At 43.5% G+C, this 22,269-nt stretch overlaps 1 protein-coding gene across 4 annotated transcripts in view; it reads left to right on the forward strand.

The window, feature by feature from the left end:
- The window catches only part of il15ra (interleukin 15 receptor subunit alpha), a 95,124-nt gene that overhangs the window by 19,582 nt on the left and 53,273 nt on the right, over positions 1–22,269 (forward strand). The window lies entirely within an intron of this gene.

Here is a 22,269-nt window from a genome sequence, read left to right on the forward strand (position 1 = left end):
CTCCAATTCCAGCCCAGAGATTTGGACGCAGTCAGCTGGCTGCCCAGGGCAGTTGGTGGCAGGATTTTTCCTGAAGCGGTGAGGAGCCGAATGTTGGACTGCCACGCATCCATCTTGACTATAATTCGGGGTTGGTTTCCATCTGGAATGAGAGGGAGGTCACTATTAAGGGGCAGGAAAGTGGGTTGGCACAGGTATTACTGTTGGTGCAGGTTGGGAGATGTCTAAGTTGCGTGACTGCTCTAAGTCATAGAATCCCTATAAGTGTAGAAGAAGCAGGCCATTCGGCCCATTGAGTCCACACTGACCCACTGAGGAGCACCCCACCCAAACCCATCCTCTCACTGATGTGGGAGGTTCACACAGAGGGAAAGGGTATTAACGGGAATGCTGTTTCCGTGTGAGCAGAGATCATGCAGTGTTCGGGTTGTCAGGGATTGGGGTGAGTGAGGGAAGATGTCACATGCAGTAATGAGAGTGGTAGAGCATGAGCCTTGATGGGAGGTGGGTACAGTAGCAAAGATTGAGTGAGTGGGGGGTTTCAGAGAGAAGATAGTGGCATTTACCCTGGCTGAGAAGGAAAGGTCAGTGGCCTTTCTTACAGTGTTGGGCATTCGTCTGAATGGTTGACACCTCAAACCAGCTAGACATGACCTGGTGTTACATCCTCCTGTGCTGGTCCTGAGGGGAGAGGGCAGCTCACCTCTGCATCGCCCCATCCACCAGGACAGCTAGGTTCCTGTCTGTAAAGTGAGACACCAATTTTCCCTTCTGTGCCATGTCAGAGGGCAAATGTCAGGATCCAGGCAGGGCAGCTCCAGACTGACAGCACGTGGGCTTTTAAAGATCGCAATAGGCTTTTAAAGATTGCACTGGTGCCAGTCAATTGCAGGGTACCCTGGGAGTTGCGAGCAGTTCCACAAAGGCGTGTGATAGGATGGGGCTAGAATTGGGCAAGAGGGTGAGCCAAAAGGTTGAGGTAGGTATTTAATGAAGTGAGTTCGGTAAGATACAAGAAATCTTATTAGGCCAAGTGGAGAGAAATCCTCTAAGAATTTGACAAGACTAACCCCGAATCAAAAAATGGAAGATTCAGCCTGTGAACTCTGTTTTTGTCACCCACATATGTTGCTTAATATGTATTGGTCACATGACTTGAGAGGAAGTCCAAATTTATTTCCTCATGAATGACATGGCACTGATGTTCATTACTAATCTTTAAAGATGAAGTGTTACGCTAAAACCAAGCCAATCTATGAAAAATGTTATAGATTTTTCTGAAATAAACTTCACTAAATTTGAGGAATTAATTCAAATGCAGCCCTCACTGAGCATGTTAGTCACCATTTTGTTTTGTCATTAGAGGGAATATTCGTTATGAATCACAGTACCGCTTGCTCATGATATTATCAATGTGTCATGGCATGTGATCTCACAGTGCAAAGGTCTCAGACTCCATCTTAGCTCTTTTAAAAACTCATTCACAGGACATGGGCATCGCTGGCTGGCCAACATTTATTGCCTGTTCATAGTTGCCCTTGAAAAGATAGTGGTAAGTTCCCTTCTTGAACCACTGCAGCCCATGTGCTGTTGGTAGACAAACAATGCCCTTAGGGAGGGAGTGCAAGATTTAACCCAGTGACCATGAAGGAATGATGATATATTTCCGAGTCAGGATGGTGTGTGGCTTGGAGGGGAAATTACAGATGATGATGTTCCCCTGTATCTGCTGCCTTCGCCCTTCTAGTGGTAGTAACCTTTGGTTGAGAGGTGCTAAGGAAACTTGGTGAATTTCTGCAGTGCACTTGTAGATGGTACACACTGCTGTAGCTGAGAGTCAGTGGTGGAAGGTGTTAACATCTGTTGAAGCAGTGACAATCAAGCGGGCTGTTTTGTCCTGGATGATGTCTGACTTCTTGAGTGTTGTTGGAGTTACACCCATTCAGACAAGTGAGGAATACTCCATCACACTCCTCACTCCGCCTTGTAGTTGGTGGAAAAACATTGGGGTTTGGGATGTGAGTTAGTCACTTCAGGATTCCTAGCCCCTGATCTGCTCTTGAAGCTACAGTATTTATATAGCTGTTCCAGTTCAGTTTCTGGTCTACTGTAACCCCCCAGGATGTTGGAGCATGGGGACATTGACAAGTTGGCTAAATGGACAAACACCTGGCAAATGAATTTCAAAGCAGAGAAATGTAAGGTAATGCATTTTGGTAGAAGAAACACAGAGAGACAATCCAGGCTCAATGTACAACATGGAGGGGAGTGCAGGAACAGAGGGTCCTCGGGGTTCATATGCATAATTCGCTGAAGGTGGCCAGGCAAGTTTAAACAATTGTTAAGAAGGCTTATCAGATCTTTGGAATTATAATAGAGGCATAGTGTATAAAAACAAGGAAGTGATACTGCACTGCTACAAATCATTGGTCAGGGAAGGAAACTGCCATTCTTACCTGGTCTGGCCAACATGTGACTCCAGATCCACAGCAATGTGTCATAGACTCATAGATATATACAGCATGGAAACAGACCCTTCGGTCCAACCAGTCCATGCCGACCAGATATCCCAACCCAATCTAGTCCTACTACCAGCACCCGGCTCATATCCCTCCAAACCCTTCCTATTCATATACACATCCAGATGCCTCTTAAATGTTGCAATTGTACCAGCCTCCACCACATCCTCTGGCAGCTTATTCCATACATGCATCACCCTCTGCGTGAAAAAGTTGCCCCTTAGGTCTCTTTTATATCTTTCCCCTCTCACCCTAAACCTCTAGTTCTGGACTCCCCGATCCCAGGGAAAAGACTTTGTCTGTTTATCCTGTCCATGCCCTTCATACTTTTGTAAACCTCTATAAGGTCACCCCTCAGCCTCCGACGCTCCAGGGAAAACAGCCCTAGCCTGTTCAGCCTCTCCCTATAGCTCAAATCCTCCAACCCTGGCAACATCCTTGTAAATCTTTTCTGAACCCTTTTAACTTTCACAACATCTTTCTGATAGGAAGGAGACCAGAATTGCACACTATATTCCAACAGCGGCCTAACCAATGTCCTGTACAGCCACAACATTACCTCCCAACTCCTGTACTCAATACTCTGACCAATAAGGGAAAGCATACCAAACACCTTCTTCACTATCCTATCTAGCTGCGACTCCACTTTCAAGGAGCTTTGAACCTGCACTCCAAGGTCTCTTTGTTCAGCAACATTCCCTAGGAATTTGCCATTAAGTGTATAAGTCCTGTAAGATTTGCTTTCCAAAATGCAGCACCTCGCATTTAACTGAATTAAACTCCATCTGCCACTTCTCAGCCCGTTGGCCCATCTGGTCCAGATCCTGTTGTAATCTCAGGTAATCCTCTTCGCTGTCCACTACACCTCCAATTTTGGTGTCATCTGCAAACTTACTAACTGTACCTCTTTACACGCATCCAAATCATTTATGTAAATGACAAAAAGTAGAGGACCCAGCACCGATCCCTGTGGCACTCCACTGGTCACAGGCCTCCAGTCTGTAAAACAACCCTCCTCCACCGCCCTCTGCCTTCTACCTTTGAGCCAGTTCTGTATCCAAATGGCTAGTTCTCCCTGTATTCCGTGAGATCTAACCTTGCTAATCAAACCCCCATGGGGAACCTTGTCGAACGCCTTACTGAAGTTACATATAGATCACATCTACTGCTATGCCCTCATCAATCCTCTTTGTTACTTCTTCGAAAAACTCAATCAAGTTTGTGAGACATGATTTCCTACACACAAAGCCATGTTGACTATCCCTAATCAGTCCCCGCCTTTCCAAATACATGTAGATCCTGTTCCTCAGGATTCCCTCCAACAACTTGCCCACCACTGAGGTCAGGCTCACAGGTCTATAGTTCCCTGGCTTGTCTTTACCGTCCTTCTTAAACAGTGGCACCACGTTTCCCAACATCCAGTCTTCTGCACATAACTTGTGACTATCGATAACACAAATATCTCAGCAAAAGGCCCAGCAATCACTTCTCTAGCTTCCCACAGAGTTCTCGGGTACACCTGATCAGGTCCTGGGGATTTATTCACCTTTACCCATTTCAAGACATCCAGCACTTCCTCCTCTGTAATCTGGGCATTTTGCAAGAGGTCATTGTCCACATTGGAACCAGGGATGTGTTGCAGTTATACAAGACAATGGTGAGACCGCATTTGGAGTACCATGTACAGGTTTGGTCCTGGTATTTGAAGAAGGATGTAATTGCATTGGAAGTGGTTCAGAAAGGTTCACCAGATTAAATCCAGAGATGAAAGCTATGTCTTATGAGGAGAGATTGAGCAGTTTGGGATTATACTTTGAGAGTTTTGAGGGTTGGGAGGAGATCTATTTGAGATATATAAGATGCTAAAGGCAATTGACAAAGTGGATGTAGAGAGAATGTTGAGATTAGAGTAGGAGGATGTTTCCTAGTGTGGGACAATCTAGTATGAGAGCTCACAGTTTAAGGATAAGGGTCACAGATATAAACAAAAATGATGAGAAATTACTTTTCACAAAGGGTCATGAATCTGTGGAATTCAATGCTACAGAGTGTGGTAGATGCTGGGACATAGAGTAAATTTAAAGAGGAGATAATTTTTTAATGAGTAATATTTTGAAAGGTTATGGAGAGTGGTCAGGAAAGTGGAGTTGAGACTGAGATGAGATCGGTCATGATCGTGTTGAATGGTGGAACAGGCTCGAAAGGCTGAATTAGTCCTGCTTATTCCTGCTCCTGGTTTTTATGTTCTTATTTACTTTGTGCTACCTCTTTAACCCCAAGATAATAAGGCCCATGCAAGTGATTACTGGAATTTGATGCTGTACTGCTTTTGCAGAATTTCAGGTATGAGGAAGTGTTAAGGGAATTGGAATTGTTTTTTAAAGGAGAAGTTTTGAAGAGCTGCAGTTCATGTTGTCCATATTATGCAGTTCAAGCAAGGCAGTTTGCTCACTGTGAAGAAAGTGTTTCTTGGTTTATTACAAGAGAAAACACAACTTTAACACAGACTGTATGAGAAAACCAGAGAGGATGGGCATGTTTTCACTCAAAAGATACAAACTGTGGAATACAGTTGGAGGGAATTTTCTGGGATAAATGATTTAATTGCATATGTATTCAAAGAAAGAATAGATTGAAGTTTGGTAAAATAATGGATCAGTCCTAATGAATCTAACAGAAACAGATTCTGTTTGTTAACTCTCTCTCTCTTTCTCTCTCGCTCTCTCTCACTCCCTCTCTCGCTCTCTTGCTCTCTCTCTCTCTCTCTCTCACCCCACATATGCCACAAGACTGTTCAGTACTTCCAGCAGTTTCTGGGGAATTCTGCTATTTCATGTGAAAACAACTGGGAGCACATTGCAGTATTCAGGGAGGTTTTTGGATACTTTTCACAAGAATGACAAACTTTCTCAACCATAACTGTGTTTAATTTACAAATTGGGCTTATTTTGAATACGTGGTCACTAATTCGCTCCTCTCAACTATGCCAATTGGCAGCTTGTTCCAATGCTGAGTAACTTAGCAAGATGAGTAAACTGCTTCAGGTACAAGTCGGCACATGACATAGAAAAGTTATATTCAGTCACAAAGTAATTCACACAAATGTATTTGTTACACTTAGAAAAAGAACTTGTGGGGACATGAGAATGTCTTTTACAGGACATGTTATTTCCATCTGAAATGTGCCACCTAAAAGAACAGGGGAAGCTTGTTCCAAGAAATTGACAGATGAGAATGAGATATACTGTTGAAGTGACGCATATTTACAGAGCTAAGGGCAGGATGGGAGGGATCAAGCTTCCAAAGGGTCAGCAGAGGGACAGTGGGCTGAGTGACTGCCTTCTTTCCTGTAAATGTCCAGGATTCCATGTAGATTTGCATAGCAATTTTGTAACCCTGTCCATGCTGACCAATTTAGGAAACTTCAAGTCCCCAAGTCAACCAAATTTGAGAAATAGCGTTTCATCTTTCGACTGCACATTTTGCAGCTTTTGGGACTCGCTCTCGAGCTCAATAATGTCAGATGGCAACCTCTTCCCTCGTTTTGCTTTCCTTTTCTTACTTTGCTAGCCTGTTTTCCTTTCTCTCTTTTGTCTCTCACATTTCCTTTGCTTGCAGATGGGAACTTTAAGGAATGGAAAGACCAATCAGAAAGAGGAGTAGACCACTCCGCCCCTCAAGCCTGCCTTGTCATTCAATAAGATTGTGGCTGATCTGATGTCTTCACCTTCCCGCCTTCCCCTGGTAACTTTTCATCCCTTGCTTATCAAGAATGTCTGACTTTAAAATATTCACAACTCTGCTTCCAGTCCCTTCTGAAGAAGAGTTGCAAAGTTTCTAAAAGAAAACAGAGTGTCTACTGACCCCAACCCTCCCATAATAAATTGCGACCGTGCACATTCACATTTGATATTTCTTTTTAAATGCGTGTACGCAATATTAAGCTGATCCTCAAAAATGTTTTAAAATCTACATTACTTAACATTTTTTCTTCACCTACATAAGTCTTCATTATTTATTTCCATTTTTAGAATTAGGTTTCATTGTCATGCGGACTCAAGTACAGGGATACATGAGTACAGCGAAAAGTGTACATTTGCCATTTTCAGCATCGTTTTAGCTACAAAGATATCTGGATTCAAAATCTTAGGTTTTCGAAGGTTCGTCGTTTTTTTAATCATTCTTTATTACAATTTACAGCCGAGATCTTGTTGCTGCTACCTATTCTCTTGGGTGTCCCCAGAAGCAGCCCCATCACTACAGGAAACATCCTTGGCACATCCATAATTAAGACTCATCAGGATCTTAGGTGTTTGAATCAAATTGCCTCTTACTCTTCTCAGTTCCAGACTAGACTAACCTGTCCAATTTCACTTCTTCAGACCTACTTCTGTGCTGTGGTAAACCGTCTCTGACTGCTTCTAACACATTTATATCCTTCCTAAATAAGGAGACCAATCCCGCTCACAATACTCTAGATGTGATACCACCAGTTATCCCCAGTATTGAGGCACTGACCACCCTAGATCAGCTATGATGGACTGGGCTTGAGCAACATGGGAGTCCCCAAGCGGGTCCTCTACTCCCAGCACCAAAACGGGAGGCGACTCCCAAGTGGACAGAGGAAGCACCTCAGAGATATCCTCAAGGCCTCACTAGCAAGGTGCAGCAATCCCACAGACAACTGGGAATGGTTGGCTCAAAATCGTTCAAAGTGGAGGAAGAGCGTGTAGGAAGAGGTCGAGACTTGCCGTCAGGATAAAACAGAAGCCGGGGAAAGGAGCGCGCTGCCACACCAAGGCCCCACCCTCCCTTCCCATGACCACCTTCTGCCATGAGTGTAACAGAGCCTGCAGTAGCCCCACCGTTCTATACAGCCACCTCCAGACTCACCCCGAGAGTGGAAGAGAGCTATCCTCATCTGCAAGGGACCGCCGATGAATGAATGAAATTACAGCTGAAGTATTTTTGTAAAGCGTTGAGAAGATACTTCTCCATTGTGATGCCACCATTCTCCCCTCAGTCCATCTTTTCTCAGTCATGTTTTAAAATTATTTCTAAAGATGGCCCTGATGATTTCATGTTTTCGTTGCCTCTAAACGTGACAATTGAAACACCATCCAGGCCGGCCTCCCACATTCTACTCCATAAGCTTAAGTCATCCAAACGTTTGCATTCCACATCTTAACTTGCACCTGTTCACATATTTCCCTTCTGTTCACTGACCGACATTGGCTCCCACCCATGCAATGTCCTGATTTTAAATCTGCCAACCTTTGCCCCAAAACCCTCAAAAGTACAGGTGATCACCCAACTTTGACCACTTTTAACTTTAATTGCAGTGAAGTTGAGACTGTCTCTTCAGTTCACTTGACCTTAAAACCTACACCTTGCTACCCTTCCATCTCAATTTCCTCCTTTTAAACTCCTTTCTTAAAACCTACTGAACTATCACAAAAATATGACATAAAGATAGGTGGAGGGACAGGTAGTGTTGAGGAAGCAGGGAGTCTGCAGAAGGACTTGGACAGGCTGGAACTGTGGGAAGATGGATTACAATGTGGGAAAGTGTGGGTGGAAGAATAGTGGCATTGAGTATTTTCTAATTGGGGGAAAGGCTGCGGAAATCTGAAGCACAAAACGACTGAGAGTCATTGAGATGTACAGCATGGAAACAGACCCTTTGGTCCAACTTGTCCATGCTGACCAGTTATCCCAACCCAATCTAGTCCCACCTGCCAGCACCCAGCCCATATCCCTCCAAAACCTTCCTATTCATATACCCATCCAAATGCCTCTTAAATGTTGCATTTGTACCAGTCTCCACCACTTCCTCTGGCAGCTCATTCCATACACGTACCACCCTCTGTGTGAAAAAGTTGCTCCTTAATTCCTTTTATACCTTTCCCCTCTCACCCTACACCTATGCCCTCTAGTTCTAGACTCTCCCACCCCAGGGAAGACACCTTGTCTATTTGTCCTATCCATGTCCCTCCTGATTTTATAAACCTCTATAAGGTCACCCCTCAGCCTCCAGCACTCCAGGGAATACAGCCCCAGCCTATTCAACCTCTCCCTATAGCTCAAATCCTCCATCCCTGGCAACAGCTTTATAAATCTTTTCTGAACCCTTTCAAGTTTCACAACATCTTTCTGATAGGAAGGAGACCAGAATTGCACACAATATTCCAAAAGTGGTTAACCAATGTCCTGTACAGCCACAACATGACTCCCAACTCCTGTTCTCAATAGTCTGACCAATAAAGGAAAGCATACTAAATGCCTTCTTCACTATCTTATCTACTTGTGGGCTCCACTTTCAAGGAGCTATGAACCTGCACTCCAAGGTCTCTTTGTTCAGCAACACTCCCTAGGACCTTACCATTAAGCGTATAAGTCCTGCTAAGATTTGCTTTCCCAAAATGCAGCACCTCGCATTTATCTGAATTAAACTCCCTCTGCCACTTCTCAGCCCGTCTGACCAAGATCCTGTTGTAATGTGAGGTAACCTTCTTCACTGTCCACAACACCTCCAATTTTGGTGTCATATGCAAATTTACTAACTATAACTCTTATGCTCACATCCAAATCATTTGTATAAATGATGAAAAGTAGTGGATCCAGCACTGATCCTTATGGCACTCCACTGGTCACAAGCCTCCAGTCTGAAAAACAACCCTCCTCCACCACCCTCTGTCTTCTACCTTTGAGTCAGTTCTGTATCCAAATGGCTAGTTCTCCCTATATTCCGTGAGATCTAACCTTGCTAATCAGTCTCCCATGGAGAACCTTATCGAACACCTGACTGAAGTCCATATATATCACATCTACTGCTCTGCCCTCATCAATTCTCTTTGTTACGTCTTCAAAAAACTCAATCAAGTTTGTAAGACATGATTTTCCATGCACAAAGCCATATTGACTGTCCCGAATCAGTCCTTGCCTTTCCAAATACATGTACATCCTGTTCCGCAAATTGCCCACCGCCAATATCAGACTCACTGGCCTATAGTTCCCTGGCTTGTCCTTACCACCTTTCTTAAATAATGGCACCACATTTGCCAACCTCCAGTCTTCCGTCAGCTCACCTATGACTATTGATAATACAAATATCTCAGTAAGAGGCCCAGCAATCACTTCTCTAGCTTCCCACAGAGTTCTAGGGTACACCTGTTCAGGTCCTGGGGATTTATCCACCTTTAACCATTTCAAGCCATCTAGCACTTCCTCCTCTGTCATATGGACATCTTTCAAGATGCCACCATCTATTTCCCTACATTCTATATCTTCCATGTCCTTCTCCACAGTAAACACTGATGCAAAATACTCGTTTAGCATCTCCCCCATCTCCTGCAGCTCCACACAAAGGCCGCCTTGCTGATCTTTGAGGGGCCCTATTCTCTCCCTAGTTACCCTTTCATCCTTAATGTATTTGTAAAAACCCTTTGGTTCTCCTTAGTCCTATTTGCCAAAGCTGTCTCATGTCCCCTTTTTTCTCTCCTGATTTCCCTCTTAAGTATACTCTTACTTCCTTTGTACTCATCTAAGGATTCACTCGATCTATCCTGTCTCCACTTCCTTCTTTTTCTTAACCAAACCCTCAAACTCTTTAGTCATGCAGCATGCCTTACACCTACCAGCCTTTTCTTTCACCCTAACAGTAATATACTTTCTCTGGATTCTCGTTATCTCATTTCTGAAGATCTCTCATTTTCCAGTCATCGCTTTACCTGTGAACATCTGTCCCCAATCAGCTTTCGAAAGTTCTTGCCTAATACCGTCAAAACCAGCCTTCCTCCAATTTAGAACTTCAACTTTTAGATCTGGCCTATCCTTTTCTATCAGTATTTTAAAACTAATAGAATTATGGTCACTGGCCCCAAAGTGCTCCACCACTGACACCTCAGTCACCTGCTTTGCCTTATTTCCCAAGAATAGGTCAAGTTTTGAACCTTCTCTAGTAGTTACATCCACATACTGAATCAGAACATTTTCTTGTGCTCACTTAACAAATTCCTCTCCATCTAAACCTTTAACACTATGGCAGTCCCAGTCTATGTTTGGAAAGTTAAAATCCCCAACCATAACTACCCTATTATTCTTACAGATAACTGAGATCTCCTTCCAAATTTGTTTCTCAATTCCCTGCTGACTATTAAGTGGTCTATAGTACAATTGCAATTAGGTGATCATCCCTTTCTTATTTCTCAGTTCCACCCAAATAACTTCCATGGATGTATTTCCGGGAATTTCCTCCCTCAGTACAGCTGTAATACTATCCCTTATCAAAAACACCACTCTCTCTCTTCTCTTGCCTCCCTTTCTATCCTTCCTGTAGCATTTGTATCCTGGAACATTAAGCTGCCAGTCCTGCCCATCCCTGAGCCATGTTTCTGTAATTGCTATGATATCCCAGCCCCATGTTCCTAACCATGCCCTGAGTTCATCTGCCTTCCCTGTTAGGCCCCTTGCATTGAAATAAATGCAGTTTAATTTATTGGTCCTACCTTGTCCCTGCCTGCCCTGACTGTTTGACTTGCTCCTTCTCCCAGCTGTACCAGTCTCAGATTGATCTCTTTCCTCACTATCTCCCTGGGTCCCACCTCTGCACCCCCCCCCCCCACCCCCCACCTTACTAGTTTAAATCCTCCCTAGCAGCTCTAGCAAATCTCCCTGCCAGTATATTAGTCCCCTTCCAATTTAGGTGCAATCCATCCTTCTTGTACAAGTCACTTCTACCCCACAAGAGATTCTCTATATTCTTCCTTCAGAATCTCATCCTTTTCCCTTCCTATGTCTATGGTTCCAATGTGTACAATAGCTTCTTGTTAGGCCCTCTCCCCTGTGAGAACATTCTGCACCCTCCCTGAGACATCCTTGATCATGGCACCAGGGAAGCAACGCACCATTCTGATTTTTTCGCTGTTGGCTATAGAAACATCTGTCTGTGCTTCGGACTAGAGAGTCCCCTAACACAATGGGAGCAGCACAATGGCTCAGTGGTTAGCACTGCAGCCTCATAGCACCAGGGTCCCGGGGGATTGTCTGTGTTGAGTTTCCACATTCTCCCCGTGTCTGTGCAGGTTTCCTCCGGGTGCTCCGGTTTCCTCCTACAGTCCAAAGATGTGCAGGTCAGGTGAATTGCCCAGAGTGTTGGATGCATCATTCAGAGGGAAATGGGTCTAGGTAGGTTACTATTTGGAGGGGCGGTGTGGACTAGTTGGGCCGAAGGGCCTGTTTCCACACTGTATTGAATCTAATCTAATCTAATTTAAACAATCTATCTCTTGGGACCCAACATATCCCTCATTGCATTAGAGCCAGTCTCAATACTAGAAACTTGACTACCTGACTGTATCTGTGACTTTTCTCCCTTCCTATAACTGCTATCCATCACACCCCCTTGGTCTTGTAAATTCCTCATTGCCTCTAACTGTCACTCCAACCAATCCATTCGATCTGATAGGATTCACAACTAGTGGCATTTATTGCAGGTATAATGCTCAGTAACACGTAAACTCTCCATAAGTTCCCACATCTGAAAAGAAGAGCATATCACTTTACTAAGGGCCATTATTGCTTCTTTCAATCTACGGACCCAGAAAATAGTACTCTCTTATTCCTCTACAAACACGGCTCCAGGCTAACTTAATACTTATGACTTACATTTTTAAGTTGAATCAAGAGACATATCTCAATAAAACATATAATCAAGAAAAAACCCACTCTACTCAGTACTACAGACTCACAGCAAGACCACACTTAAATCTATTCACTTATCTGTTTCGGTGCTATAACCTCTCCCAAACAGGTTCCTCCTGTTCACTGTTTGTTAATTTTCCCAGACGCGTTCCTATGTCCAGCGATACATGAATTCAAACAGCAAAGGCTGCACAGATTCACTGCTGTGTCACTTAGCAATGTGGGTTTCTCTCTCTCTCTCTCTCTCTCTCTCTCTCTCTCTCTCTCTCTCTCTCTCTCTCTCTCTCTCTCTCTCTCTCTCTCTCTCTCTCTCTCTCTCTCTCCCCCTCCACACTGATCATGTGCTGCCTATTGCCTGTCCTTCTCCCTTTTCAAAGTGCCGTTGATTTGACGTTTATTTTTCTCCGAAGTTCCAAAACAATGCAACAGCATATAAAACAGTAATTGCTGCTCCTGGTATTCAAGGAAATCAACCCCTCCCATCCCTACACCAATCCACTCCTCCCCGGCTCCCGTACACCCCTTCCCAACCCGACACCAATCCCTCCCCTATTCCCCTTCACCCCCTCCTATCACTACACCAACCCCCTCTTCCCTGCACCCCTACATCCCCTCCTCTCCCACTCCCCGACATCCCCTCCCATCCCCACACCAACCCCCTCCTCCCCGCTCCCCTACAACACTGCCTATCCCTACCTAATCCCTCTGCTCCCACCCCCTACACCCCTTCCCATCCCCACACCAACCCCCTTCCTTCCCCACTCCCCATACCCAATCCCATCCCTACATCAACACCCCCCCCAACCACACACACACCCCTTACCTATTCCCACGCAACATGTCAACTATATCAGAAAGACTGATCCTTTCTTGATCTGAAATATTGTCAATTTTCATCCCTATCCTATATCCACTGCCACTGAAATGCCCATCCAGCTGTCTGTTATTTTCAGGTTGAACATCTATACTGGCATTATCATCACAGCTTTCTCAGTTTCTCGCGACACAACTCCATTGCAGGACCTGCAGCCCTAATGACCCCAGTCATGAATTCCCATTCCTAAATGTCTCCACCTTGATTCCACTTGTGTTAAACAATCTGCCTGAAGACTGTCCTCTTCACCACCATCTTTGCGATCTCCTCTAACCCGAAGCCTTCTAATTCTCCCTTTAGTCCTGTTTTAATGTTTCCTCTGAGGAATGGTCACATGACCTGAGCTGTTAACTCTGATGTCTCTTCACTGATGCTGCCAGACCTGCTGAGTTTTTCCAGCAGTTTCTGGTTTCGTTTCTGATTTACAGTATCCACAGTTCTTCCAGTATTTTAAAAAAAAAACACGTTTTTGTTTGTTTCTGCAACTGGACTTGGTTGGAACAGTTCCCTAGGCTATTGTGATATTATGGATCTCAGAACTTTAATAACTGCTGAGCTTTTCCAGCAATTTCTGTTTCTGTAGGTGTAAACCTATGCTTTGCCTGCCTTGTACGCCCCTAGGTGAGGAAAGAAAATAAATTGTTACATTTTTACAACCTTGAAACTTCTAAATGTAATTCACAAAGTGAATTCGGTAGTGCAGTACATCAATAACACAAACAAATCCTCAACTGATATTTAATGTGGTCTCAGTTTGGCTTTCAAAACAGCATATGCAATTTGTGTTTAGTTCTGTTACAGCTAATCCTGATGTCTCAGTTTAAGTTAGTCAGATTGCCTGTCCAGCTGTTTTGAAAACCACAAAAGTGTACATGACCTAAAACTGTGGAGCAAGACAGTGTAAACTTGGGACCTTGTTTTCAGATCCTGTTTTGATAAAGGCCAGTACGGTGGCTCAGTGGTTAGCACTGCTTCCTCACAGCACCAGGGACCCGGGTTCGATTCCACCCTCGGGTGACTGTCTGGGAGTTTGCATGTTCTCCCCTGTGTCTGTGTGGGTTTGTTCTAGTTTCCTCCCACAGTCCAAAGATGTGCAGGTTAGGTGAATTGGCCAAGTTAAATTGCCCATAGTGTGAGGTGTGTTAGTCAGGGGTAAATGTTGGGAAATGAGTCTGGGTGGGTTACTCTCTGGAGGGTTGGTATGGACTGGTTGGGCCAAAAGGCCTGTTTCCACACTGTAGGAATCTAATCAAAATAAAGGAGGTGTAAATTATTTCTGTTGGACATTTAGAATTGGCGACCAGTGAGGGAGCAAGGCTGTTATGAGATGGAGAAAAGAACAGCAGTTAAATGATCAGAGTTTTAGAGAAAATAAACCCTGCTGTTAAATTTATCCATGCCGACCAGATATCCTAAATTAATCTAGTCCCATTTTCCAACACTTGCCTCATATCCCTCTAAACCCTTTCTATTCATATACCTATCCAGATGTCTTTGCCATGACAGAGATTTAAAAAGAAACCTTTGAATGCCCTTTTTTATCTCCTGATGTAGTAATGAGAGCACTGCCATAAACAGGTTAACGTGACTTGGAGGGGCCGGTGTCGGACTGGGGTGGACAAGGTTAAAAATCACACAACACCAGATTATAATCCGACAGGTTTATTTGGAAGCACTAGCTTTTTGACAAACAGGTTAGATATGTCTAAGATTAGCAAGAGTGGGGTAGCTTATGAAGAGAGTTTGAGGAGACTAGGTCTATATTCTCCAGAGTTTGGAGAATATGTCATTTAAGATCAAAGATGATGTCATTTAAGCTCAAAGTTAAAAATCACACAACACCAGGTTATAGTTCAGCAGGTTTATTTGGAAGCACTAGCTTTCAGACCACTGCTCCTTCAGGTAGCTATGGAGCAGGATCATAGGACACAGAAAATCTGACAGGGTAAGATGCAGGAAGGATGATCCCCTAGCTGTGGATGAAGGGCTATAAGAGGGATACAGTCTCAAACTAAAGGGTCAGCGATTTAGAATGCAGATGAACAGGAATTTCTGAACTCAGTAGGTGGTGAATCTTTGGAATCCTCTACTCCAGGGAGCTGTGAAAGCTCAGTCATTGAGTGTGTTCAAGGCAGAGATCAAATGGATTTCTAGATCACAAAAGACATCAAGATCATGCAGGAAAATGGCTTTGAGGTGGACAATCAGCCATAATCTAGGTGACTGGCAGAATTTGCGTGACAGGCTGATCCTTTTCCAATTCTTTTGGTTGCTGCAGTTAGCTAAGTTGATACTGAGAAAATGTGACGTTCAGAATATGGAATCATATTACCCCAATGTTATTCAAATCACTATTAGCAGGAGCAAGCTGAGAAATGCAGATGTTCCCCAGGGTCTCCTTGCTGTCAAACTGACACGATACTGAACAATTCATGCCTCACCTGGAACAGTGGGTGCAGATGTGGTCAACACTGCAGCAGACCAGAGATGAATAGCAGCAGGGTCCTGGGAGCTCTGGGGTTTTACATCATTGTCTTAGGGGATCAGTATTTATTCATGTCAAAGGTTTCTGAGGAGATCACTGAGTCAGATTGCATTCATGATAGGACAGGTTGGGAATGTCATGTGGAAGACTTTTTTGATTAGAAACTACCTTTGCTTGCGATTTTTATTCATTGGACATGGGCTTCATCAGCTACACCAATGTTAATTGCCCAGAGACCCTTAAAGGGTCATCCACATTACTGTTGGGCTGGAGTCACACACAGGCCAAATCAGGTAAGGATGGCACTTCCCTTCCCTAAAGGACGTTGGTGAACCAGGTGGGTTTTTTTCCAAACAGTCAACAATGGACTCATGGTTGTCATTAGACTCTTCATTCCAGATTTTTATTGAATTCAGATTCCACCATCTGCCATGGTGGTATTTGAACCCAGATCCCCAGAACATCACCTGGGTCTCTGGATTAGTAGTCTAGCGATAACTAGCCCATCACTTTCCCATTGGATGGCTTTGTCACTGAGAATCTTTCAATGGTCACAGACTCTCCAGGTGCCCGGTGCTGAAACTGCAACTTTCTCCATTTGCCAGGGTTTATCTGTCTGGGCCTGATACTCCCTGAACCCACTTCAACCATGAAGGTGTCCACTCCCTTAAGCGGCTACCCCTGAAATGGCCAATGTCAATAGTGGCGGTGGTGAGGCTACTGAGCTGAGAGCCCTCTGGTGGGGCTGCCAATTTCTGAGAGGGATGATCCTGTCTTCCACATTAAGGAATATGCCTCCTTTGATCTCCTTATCTGAGGAAAGATGCCCTGGCTATAGAGAGTGCAGCAATTGCTTACCTGCTTAACAGCAGTGTGTGCTATCTACAAGATGTACTGCAGAAATTCACCAAAGATCCTCAGACAGCATCTTCCAAACCTGCGACCACTTCCACTTAGGAGGACGAAGGCAGCAGATACATGCAAGGCCCCCCCAAACTATTCACCATCCTGACTTGGAAATATATTATCAGTCCTCCACTGTCACTAGGTCAGAATGCTGGAATTCCCTCCCTGACAGCATTGTGGATCTACCTATAGCATTTGGACTGCAGCGGTTCAAGAAGGCTACCACATTCTCAAGGGCAACCAGGGATCGGCAATAAATATTATACTTTACATATCTTTCTACTTTACACGAATATGCATGTGTGGTTTTCCCCTGGTTCTTTTTAAATGCTGTTCCTCTCGTGCCTTTCACTACTTATGGTGGGTGATTCTACCATTTTCAACCTTAGCAGAAATTTGAAATCTGGAAAGGGTATTTATTTCTAAGGAGGAAGCTGAGCAGCACGTTTAATGTGGACTGTGTGCATGAGCACAGCTGGGTTTATGTAATAATCCTTTAATAATATTTTCAATAGATTGTACCACAATCACAAGTCAAAAGGTGTTCTTCCCGATAAACGTTTGGTACACAACACTCTGGAATCCTGTTAAAAGCTTCAGATTTTTATGTCATGTTGTGTTGCTATAACTAAAGACCAACAAATAAAAATTTATGCAGTAAAAATATTGACATGGCTGCAATGTCAGATTCACCCTGAAAACAACAGACTAAACTCAGGTTGCACGTTTACAACCTGAACCTCAACCTGAGCTACAAATCTTCTCAAAAATCGCAAACAGACAAAACTGTTCAACAGCAAGCTCCACAATGAGGCATTCCAGTTACAGCTGAAGACTTAATTGGACACTCATTCCAAGAATTTGGATGAGTTTGTGGTTTTGTAGATGTACAAACTACAGTAGAAGAGAGGAATGAGGAATTGAGAGGACATCTGCTAGGTCCTTAGGGGGCGAATCTTACAGATAAGCTGACAGGATGCAGATGAGAGCTCGCATTGGAACTTGGTCAAAAGGTTGCTATGTTTTTGCATAATTTCCAAAAATTACCCATTGGGACACACATGACCAAATTCCTGGTTTCTCCTCCATCTCGTGCAAAGATCCAAGCTGGAAGCGTCAGACCTTTTATTCCTGATGAAGGGCTTTTGCCTAAAATGTCGATTTTACTGTTCCTCGGATGCTGCCTGAACTGCTGTGCTCTTCCAGCACCACTAATCCAGAATCTGGTTTCCAGCATCTGCAGTCATTGTTTTTACCCTGTTAAACAAATGACCAATGGATTCAATTGCTATTCTTCAAAATCATCCTCATGACAATATTCCTCGGGATGTTTTAGCTTTGCCTTTAACAAAGAAGATGCTGCAAGGTTTTAGAGAGACTCGCCTCCATGCAGTTTCATTGAAGTGTGTTTATTGCTTTAACTTGGGTAAAGGATTAGTGCAACTGACATCAGTCAAACCAATTCATTATCGCTGCAGAAATCAGAACGGTTTTTGAAAATGAATGGTAGCTCTCAATGTCGACGAGACATTACAGGAATTCAGAAGCAATCAGTCCTGCAGGTGTCAAGTGCGGTTCAGAGGGATTAACTTCTGAGTCAGAAGGTTGTGGTTTCAGTTACTCTTGAGGCTTGAACATTAAATTGTGGTTGATGTTCCCTTGGTGTTGCATTGCTGAAGTATCATAGAATATTCCGTTAGTGTGGAGGGAGGTTGTTCTGCCCATGGAGTCTGCTCTGGCTCTTTTGAAATCAATCCACTTCTTCACCATAAACTTTCTCCGTTGTATGTGATCTGAATCCCTGTCGTTGCTACTTGGAATCTAAATCCTGATCAGTTAGTGCACTTTAAGTTCCAACCAATTGTTGCATATAAAAAATTTTATTGCATGCTATCACTGACTCCTTTGCCAATCCCCTTATGTGTGCCCTTATTGACACTTCAGCCATTGGAGCAATTTCACTTCATTTGCTTTAATTAAACTCTTCATGATTGTAAAACCTCCTCTTAGCTTTCCTTACTCTAGGAATAGAAACAGGCCCAGTTTCTCCAGTTCAACCCACTGTAGAAGGGTTGCTGCAAAGATGGAGGCTATTCAGCCTGGTTTATCCATGTAGACTCTCTTCAGGAGCAAATCCTAGACCTTTTCCCCATACCCTTTCCCCATGACCTACCATTTCTTTTCATGGTCTTTTCACTTGCCTTTTGAAAGTCATGATCGAATCTGTCAGCACCACGTTCTCAGTCAAATCATTTGAGATCCGAAGCATTCACTTTGTAAAAAGCATTCTGCCTCAGATTGCTGTTGCCTTCCTTTGCCAATCACCTTAAATCAGTTCTCCCTGACCAAATGACCAACAGAGACAGCTTCTTGAGAAACCCAGCAGGTCTGGCAGCATCGCTGCAGAGAAAGCAGAATTCATGTTCTAGGCCAAAGATTGGCTCAGAAACTTTCATTCTGCTTTCTCACAGATGCTGCCAGATCTGCAATTTTTAGTGCTGTTTCTGACTTCCAGCATCGGGAGTTCTTTCAGGTTTTCTTGTAGAAACAGTTTCGTGCTATCCACCCTTCCCAGCCCCCTCACGATTTGAATACCTCTAACAAATCTCCTCAATTCTGCTGTTACAGGAAAATAAAGCCAGCCTCTCCAATCCATCCACATAACTGAAGCTTCTTATCCTTGAAAACACATGTGTATGAGCTCCTCTGTTCCCTCTCCAAAGCGTTCACATATTTGCTGAAGTCAAATTGGACACCATTCTTCAGTTGAGATTCCTCCGACTATTAAAAATACCAGGCAAAAATTTGCAACTGGTTAGAGAGAAAAAACCTGCAAATGCTGGAATCCAAAGTAGTCAGGCAGGACGCTGGGTGAAAACAGCAAGCTAGATATCTTCAGGAGATGGAGATGTCGGCGTTTCAGTTGAAGAAGGATTACACCCGAAACGTCGATTTCTTCACCTCCTGGTGGAGAATACAGAAGGTGATAGGAATTTTGAAGAAGACAGAGATACCAGAACAAAATACAGACCATTCCTCTATAACGTGAAAGTTGCATCCCTCATCAACCTTGTGCGATAGAAAATAGCACTGTAGAAGATTGCTTTAGAAAATCACGATGCCTGGTCAGTTGAGAGTTCATGTTGTCCAAAGAGCGACCATAATTCATCAGTCGGTGTTTAGCCAATTTGAGTTAATCAAATGCATGTTATACCAGAACAACCTATAATGGTTACTACTTGACAAGAATTGGTGCATCTGGTTATGCACAAATTTCAAATAGTAGTCGACAGATCAACAAAGCAATTAATGAATGTTATGTGTGGCTACTGTATTTGCCTTAAACATCCAGTGTCTGCCTGCAGACTGCTCAGTGGGCTTCTAGAATGTTTTTCAAAGCTGGCAAACTCCTGCTGCCTGGTAAACCAACCTTGACGAATGCTTTCTGACTCTAGCCATTTAAATGTTGAATTAAAACTGGCTGGTGTTGATGCCCACAGGTTTTAGCAATCACCGCTAGTTCTTATGTAGGCACCTCCTGTACCTCCTAAAGTCCCATAGAACTCAGAAACCACACCTCTGTCCTATAGTGCCAGAATTCCCTCGTATATGTTACTCTCTGGATTCTATGGAATATCCTTCCTGAACTTGCCTCCAGTCCTGGCAACACCCAATTTTGATTTTGGGCACTGCAGGAACTGCCAGTCAATCTGATTGGCCATGGCACTTTGTCCCAGTGTGGAAGGGAATTCTAACTTGCATTAATTTCCCATTCATAGCCACAGTGCTCAATGTTGGTCCTCAGCGCCCCCACTGTGCCCCCACCACCACCATCCCCCTCTCCAAATCCCACCCTTCCAACGTTCTCTCTGGGGAGACAAACATTGGAGTCTGAGAGGGAACCTGACAGAGATATATAATGAGGAGCATCAATTGGTTGGATAGGAATGCACTTTCTGTCCTGTCCTGGCAGGGTTTGACAGGGTCTGGAGCTGGAGGAACTTTACATCCAGTTTACTTTGCCTTTTAAGAACAGAGAGAGCTTTATTCTGTATCGAACCCCTTGCTGTCCCTGTCTTCGGCGTGTTTGATGGGGATGGAGTCAAGGGAACTTTACTTTCAGTTTTCTTTTAGTTCAAAGGTGTAGAGGCAGCTTTTGCTCTGCACCTAACCCCGTGCTGTCCCTCTCCCATGAGTGTTTGATGAAGACAGTGTCAAGGGACATTTACTTTTAGCTTACAAAGGTCCAGGGAACTTTATTTTCTGTTTAAAATGAGTAAGGAAAGTACTGTATTGTACATTCACTGTATTTAACACCATGCTGTCCCTGACGCATGTTATGAAGATGTGGGTGACCTGTACCTTTCAGAAAGTTAAAAGCTAACAGAACTACCTGACAGCATCAAGTGTTCTCAACAAGATGCAATCTAGCATGACCCTAGCAGTTAGGGTAGTTGGTTACCTGGAGACAAAAACAGATTCGAATTAGGCTGTTCAGTTTAAATTTTACCCCGAAAAATACCAAATTCCAATCAATTTGAACTTAGTATATTGGCAAACAGAAAAGCCAATGACACAATCCAATGCTTTGGGGTATAAGCCCGGGGAAAATTGATGGGAGGAGAACGGTCATGCCACCAGCATGTAGAGACTGCCTGAAAAATAGCTCTCTTAAAGGTACCTTGATCGATCAATGACGTGTGAAACAGAAATCCCTAAGAAGGAGAAAAGGAAAGTGAGGAAGAGAAGATTTGATGTCTGGCTGGTTTTGAAAACTTGAATTTTTGGTAAACCTTAATTGGGGTTTTTTATTAGACCAGTATTGTAGAAGGGAAGGTAAAAGATAGGTTAGAGGAAGGAGTTATGACTAGTTGTTAGTTAATTATTCTCTGTTATATCTTAAAAAATAAAGTGGTTAATTTTTACCTTAAGTAGGTCTTAGCCTCTCAAACTTTCACAGATTACTGCACGGGATACATCTTTTTTGTTTTGCTGGTTTAAATTAAGCAGGAGGGTTTACCCCGGGTCGTAACACCCGGGAGCATTTGATGGAAACGGTGTAAAGGAAACTTTCTTTACCATTTACTCCTTGTTTAAAAGAGTAGGAAGAGACTTTTCCATTTGTAGAGGGATCAATAGTAGAATGCTAAGAGCCCTATTGCTGAGATTTCTTTTCATCCAGACAGTCTGGAACTCATTGCTTGAAAGGGTGATTGAGTCAGAAACTCTCCTAACTTTAAGCAGTATTTAGATATTCACTTGCATTGCTGTAGCCTCCAATGCAGTGGGCTAAGAGAAGGAATGTGAGATTAATATGGTCAGATTTCTGTTGACCAGCAGGGACATAATGGGCCAAATGGCTGAGTCTATGAAATTGAATTCTTTGTTGTCCAGGTCTTTCTTCTTCCTGAAGAAACACAAACTCAAATTTCACTGTGTCAATTTCAGCTGAATTGCCCAATCTGTTCATCTGTCTGTCTCTGTCTGGAGTTGCACAGATTCCACTTAGTAATTAATCCAACTCTCTCCACATTGTACTGGCTGAAAAGATTAGTCAACAAACGCCAGATGTATGAGTAACAGAAACGGGGAAAACAGCTACTGCCTGGCGCTAACAACAGAAAGGTGTATATTTTTGAAATGCTTTTCTTAGAACAAAGAACAATGCAGCACAGGAACAGGCCCTTTGGCCCTCCAAGCCTTCGCTGACATATTTTGCCCTTCCATACTAAAATTGTCTTCACCTATAGGATTCATATCTCTCTTCTCCCTAAATCCTTTCT

This window comes from Chiloscyllium punctatum, chromosome 44, assembly GCF_047496795.1.
Source record: "Chiloscyllium punctatum isolate Juve2018m chromosome 44, sChiPun1.3, whole genome shotgun sequence".
In the NCBI taxonomy this organism is placed as follows: Eukaryota; Metazoa; Chordata; class Chondrichthyes; order Orectolobiformes; family Hemiscylliidae; genus Chiloscyllium; species Chiloscyllium punctatum.